The sequence below is a fragment of the Hevea brasiliensis genome, chromosome 7 (genome assembly GCF_030052815.1).
Source record: "Hevea brasiliensis isolate MT/VB/25A 57/8 chromosome 7, ASM3005281v1, whole genome shotgun sequence".
Lineage (NCBI taxonomy): Eukaryota > Viridiplantae > Streptophyta > Magnoliopsida > Malpighiales > Euphorbiaceae > Hevea > Hevea brasiliensis.
The window spans coordinates 7388365-7394479 of NC_079499.1; positions in this window are offsets into that span (position 1 = coordinate 7388365).

The window sequence follows — 6115 nt, forward strand, 5'->3', positions numbered from 1 at the left end:
AGCCTTAAAATTTTAGTCACACGCAAACACCTTTATTTCTGAAGAAGGCCAAAGAAAAGCATCGAATTGGGACGCATACGAATAAAAGTATTATTTTATATATTATTAAAAAAAATAAATTTTAAAAAAATATTTTATTATTTTAATATTTTTATAATTAAAATTTATTAAATTTAATTTTAAATTATCTTTTAATTCTCTTTAATTAATATATTTAAAAAAATAATTTTCTCGATAACAATTTTAATAACAATGCTAAACAGGTTCTAAATGGTGCTTGAATTAAGAAAGGAAGGGAACCAAGAAGGAAAAATTATATCCTATTACAATGATTCCATGTAGGCAAATCCCCATGGAATGACAAATAAGTAAATAAATTACAAATAAGTAAAAGTAGTTATTAAATTTTGAAAATAAAAAAATTGCGGAGTAGCTACTTGACGGTTATAATTTTCAAAGGCCCACATCTGTATATATGTTCAATCCTTATTAGATTGTCATTCAATGTATGATATCCTATATAGAATCACCGTTGTATGGTATAAATACTCACCAAAAAGACAAGGGAAGAGAGAAAATCGTGAGTGAGATTGCCCTACTTAAATAACCTTTAATGTGAGTTTTATGCATTTTGAAACTCCTAAAATTTTATTATGGTGGTAGACTTTAGGAATTTAATGGCTTGTATATATGTTTGAAGTTTGACATTTAAATTGGAAAAAAAAAATAATTATGGCAAGTAATCGATATGGAGTTCGGATTAGGATTCAGATTTTGAAATTGTCGTTATTGAATAGTCAAGGTTGCTTATCAGATAATAGGACTCATTGATAAAAAAGAAAAAAAAAGGCTATATAGCCTTAATGTAATGCTCTAGATTTTTAAATAATTATTTTATGTATAACTATTTGATTTTTTACTCTTTTAGATGGTTCAGGATGCGTCATATAATGTTGATGAGATGTGGTTATGAAAATTTGAGATTTAAAAGTGTTATTTGGATCTTTTCACAAATTGGATATGTTCTAGGTATAGGAGAAATTCTGCTGGATTTTCAATAAAATTTAGGATTGTTCCTTGATTTTTTAAAATTTTGTTTTAAGTAAATATTGATTAAATTTTTGATATAATATTTAGGTGAGCAGGGTCAGCCTTCCTCTTCTGCCCCGCCGCCGCAGTGACCTGTGAAGTACTGTGAGTAGATATTAATTTTAATTATAATTTTAATATTATTATATATTCAAGGCATGTTCATGCATTACTTATACATATATGCATGTAGTAAAAATTAGGCACGCCTTATATTGCATCTGTTCTTGATGATACTGCGGTGATTATTGTTTTATGAAGATCTGAAGTTGTGCGTGTAAGTTGGTGTATATGTGGTGTGTATATGAATATGGATATGGATAGGACGGGTAGACGCAGCTAGAGCTTGACTCGCTGAGACCCGATCCTTATGATGGATAAGTTGGGGCAGGTACGACTTTGAGTTGATCTCGTTGGCTCCCGCATTTGGATATTAAGAGAATGTTCGACTTTGAGTTGATATCGTTGGCAGAGGTTGGAACTAAGAGAGTTATATAGGGAATCAACTCCCATATATATATGTATGAGTATGGATGTGACATATTAGTGTGTGAGTGCTCTAGATTGCCTTTGATGTGATTATGACTTGATTTTTTGGAAATGTGTGAAGATGATGCATTTCACTCTTAGGATGCACTAGATTTAGATAGTTATGAAAATTGTAAGTAAAATCAATATCTTACTCTATGAGTCGAACGCTCACTCCTATTCACCTACTTTTTTTTTTCAGGCTATAGGATGAGTTTTTTTTTTTCAGAACAACCTGCTTTTTTCCTCGCAGGTTTATTAGCAGTTATGTATTTGTATTACTATCTTCTAAATTTGAAATCTAGATCTTCGCATGTGTAGAACCATTTTATTTAGCTTGGGGTTATAAACTTATTAATCTATATATGTGTAAATGTGTAGATGGATGACCTGTTGGATGAGAGAGTAGGACTCCCATTTGATTTTATATTGATTTGTGTATGATTGTAAGGGTGAGTTGAGCTCCCCAAATGGTTTTATTTTGATATTACAGGTCAAGTGAGCTAAGAACTCCTCGTTTGATAGTCCATGTTATGGTTGGACTCTATCCGATTGGTTTTTTGAAATGGGCTCGAACATGGGCTTTTAGTTTGGGCTAAGAAATAGTTTAAGCTTACTACGGGTTTTTGGGGTTTTATACTGACCCAAGTCCTAATACCAGTTTGGCCCGTGAGATCGGGTCGTGACACTTAAGCCCACCAAAAGGAGTCTAGTTTACAAGCAGCAAAATCTAAACTCAAAACCAACAAGTCCTACTCTAATTGGGTAACCCGAAAGAAATGGATAGACTCATAATGCTTCTTGTTTCAGCGCTACTTGGAGGAGGAAATCGGACACTAAGAAAAGCACAAGGTCAAAGCTCTTCAGGCAAGGGACGAGAAAACACAAAGCCCGATAAAGAGTCATCGCTTAATCATCCCCACAACGTAATAAGACCGAGCAACTCATAGAGATATACAAAGAAACTCCAAAGCAAATAGACCATATGACCAAAAACAACAATGTAAGTTAAGCAAATGAATCATTTGAGGGTGATGAGGTAGAACTCTAATGGTAGTAAGACTTTGGAGTCGACCATATAGGCAAAGCTGACTAGAGACTTTGACGCATTATCATCCCTAAAAACAATATGCCCTCATAGAGTTTTTTTCAACTAGAGTTTTTTATTAGTTGAATGAAAAGTAAAGAGGAAATAAAGAAAATTGTGGTAGAAAAGGGAAATTATTCTTTTTATGTCTATTTATGAGTTTTACTTTGTTGAATATATGTAAGGTATACATGCATAAGGAATTATTTAAAAAGAGGGAGAGAGACATGGCATGTGAAGGATCGGGAAAGTGAGGGCGTGAGCATGATTATGATTTTGTCTTCACACAATAATTTCACATACCATTAATTGTAGGCAGTTTTACCACTAGGCATGTCTTTTTTAATTATTATTGTATTTTTTTATGACATTGCCTCAACATTTCTATCATTTTGCTTATTCTCTATCCAATCTTCTACCTTTTGTCAATATCAAATTTTCATTATTAAAAAATTTTATATTATTTTATAAAATTTGCTTAAAAAATGAAAAATTTACAATTGGGTTGTCAAACTTTCAGAGTCTATTCACTTGTACAAAGTTAAAAGTTATTTTTAGAAGAAAAAAATTTGAGAAAAATAAAAATATAAATTTGAACTAAATTTTGAAAAAAAAATAGTTGTTGACAATGATTTTTCTGTAATTAAAATTATTTATTTATAATGATAAAAATTAATTATATTATTAATAAAAAATAAGTAACATATATGAAAAATTTTTAAATTAAAATAAAAATTTTAATATAGTTTATAATGATTTGTTAATTAAAAAAATATAAACATTTTCTTTTTTAAGTTAAAAATTATTTTCTATAATTAATAGGTGATGGTGCGTTGCTTTTTATATTTTCTTTTTTTATAAAAATAAAAATTTTTATAAAAATTAAAAAAAAAAATTTCTATAAGCAATGTGTCTTCAATTTTCTTGGAGCCTTTATACACGGCAGCTTTTATTCCTATGCAATTTTTAGGTCTAGCTCCAACCCAGAGCTTATGCCTCTAAGCCCAGACCAACTTCTTTTATGAAATTGCAGGCCCAACAGTTTTATAAATTTTAGCACAAAAATTCTTATTATATTTAAATTGAAAATATGCAAGAGTATTCTACTAAGATAATTGGATTAAGGTTTTTGATACTGTAACTTTCTAATATATATAATGTTTTTTTATAGAAAAATTAAGTAATCGGACTTGAATATGAATTTATTAAATAAGCAATATATTTTTCAGTCACCGAATCAAATCAGCAAAACTAGCAAATCTAATAAATAAAATTCTTTATACGCGAACGAGAGAGAGAGAGAGAGAGAGAGAGAGAGAGAGAGAGAGAGAGAGAGAGAGAGAGAGAGAGAGAGAGAGAGAGAGAGAGAGAGAGAGAGAGATATCACCTCTCGGAAGGTAAGAAAAGCTACAACAAAATGGCTCTCCACTTTACCAAGAGGAAATGCTCACAGAGATATTTATTTCCCTTAAAACAAGAGAGAGATTCTTTACAACTTAAATTTGTTAAGATAAACAAATTTAATTAAATTATAAACAAGCCTTTAAGCTAGGATTAGTTTTGGGAAAAACATATGACCAAACTCAAGTTAGCTCTTTTTACCTTAAAAGACTCAAATTAGTTTTTAAATTCATCAATACGTTTATAATTAGAGTGGCATCTAGAGGTGCTAAAGTGTAAAAAGTCAAAGAATGATTAAACAAAAGTCAAAAGATATGATGGACAAATGGAAGCATAAGGATGCGTCTAGTCTTGGTACTTCAAATTTTCAATGATTATGTTTATGGGTATTTAAATGGTGGTTATCTTAATTTATAAGTTAATTAAATTAAGTTATAAATTTTAAAATTAAATTTATTTATTTATTTATAATAATTTTTAAATTTAGAAATTAAATTTATAAATTAAAAAAAATATTTTTTATATTTTGATTTTTATAAATTAATTTGATTAATTATTTTATTATATTGTCATTGTTTAAATTTTAAAATTTCATCATATACTTATTTAATATTTTTTAATTAATTTAATAATAAATATTCTTATAAATTATTTTTTATTAAATATATTAATTATTTATCAGTTACTTATAAATACTTTAATTAAATATATAACTACAAATTTTAAATACTTATAAACTTAAATTATAAGCATTGAGTATCTATAGGATTAATTATTAAAATAATGTGATTTTAAAAATTATTTATCATAATGATGTAAAATCTAAACTATTTACTAAAATAATGTGTTGCTCACAAAATCATCGGTCAAAATAATACTTTAATGTGTTGTTATATCACTTGACATAAGCAATAATTTTACAAGTCATGCTTGTCGAACAACCTGTGACTCTGTTACCATACTAGCTTTAAAAGCTAGAAAAAACACTTCAAAATTAGAGAGTTGTCATCCCTTAGCAAGTTTTCTCTTCTTCTCCTTTTTTTTCTTTGTATTTAGCATTTTTTTTATTTGTATCAAACATAATTATTTTTCTTATATTATATATAGAATTTTCAAGTTGCGTTGTTGTTTGAATATTTACATTAAAAAGTAAAAATATTACAATCAAGGTACATTTAAATTTTAATGTAAAATGTTATTATAATTATTGTTGTGATAATTTTGTTAACATATGTAACAGCATCACTTTAGGTAGTCCGTACATTCACTTATTCCAGTGATTAATGTTTGTTCAGATAGTTAGGATGTTTAGAACCATACTTAAACTAGAGTGAAGAGTCATAAATAAACTAAATAATGATTAAGTAAAATTATAGAGAAATAAAAGAAATAAAATATAAGTGGGTTAAAGGAGCACAAGGTTCCGACAATGGGTAACCTTAATGGAAAGCGACTATGGATTCAGTTGCCAACCCTAAACTCACGAGGAACTCTGTGAGATAATTAATTGAGACTTAATTGAAGGATAAATGAGGATTAATGATAATAAATATGTCAAGGGAATGTAAGAAAATTTATGCCAATCGGTAAAGGCAATTATAACTTGATGAATTCAATGAAGGGCATTTTGGTCATTTCACTTAGAGAGTTGACTTTTGACCAAAATATCAATTAAATTAAGTGAAATTAATGTAATAAATATGTTGGATTTTGATAAAAATACAAATAGAGAAGTGTAATTGAAAGAAGAAAAGGAAGAAATGAAAATTTAATTCTAATTATGACATAAGCATTACCACATAATGACCTAATTAAAAACTAAATTCAAATAAATGAAGATAAATACAAGAACATAAGACAAATTTGCATTAAATGAAAATTTGGTCATCTTCTTCCACCTTTCTATTGTTGCTGAACCAGTCCCCTCTCTTCCTTCCACCATTTCCAATCTTTCAAGCTTCAATTCCCATACCATTTCACTATATTTTCCATAATCCCCAACACTAAAAC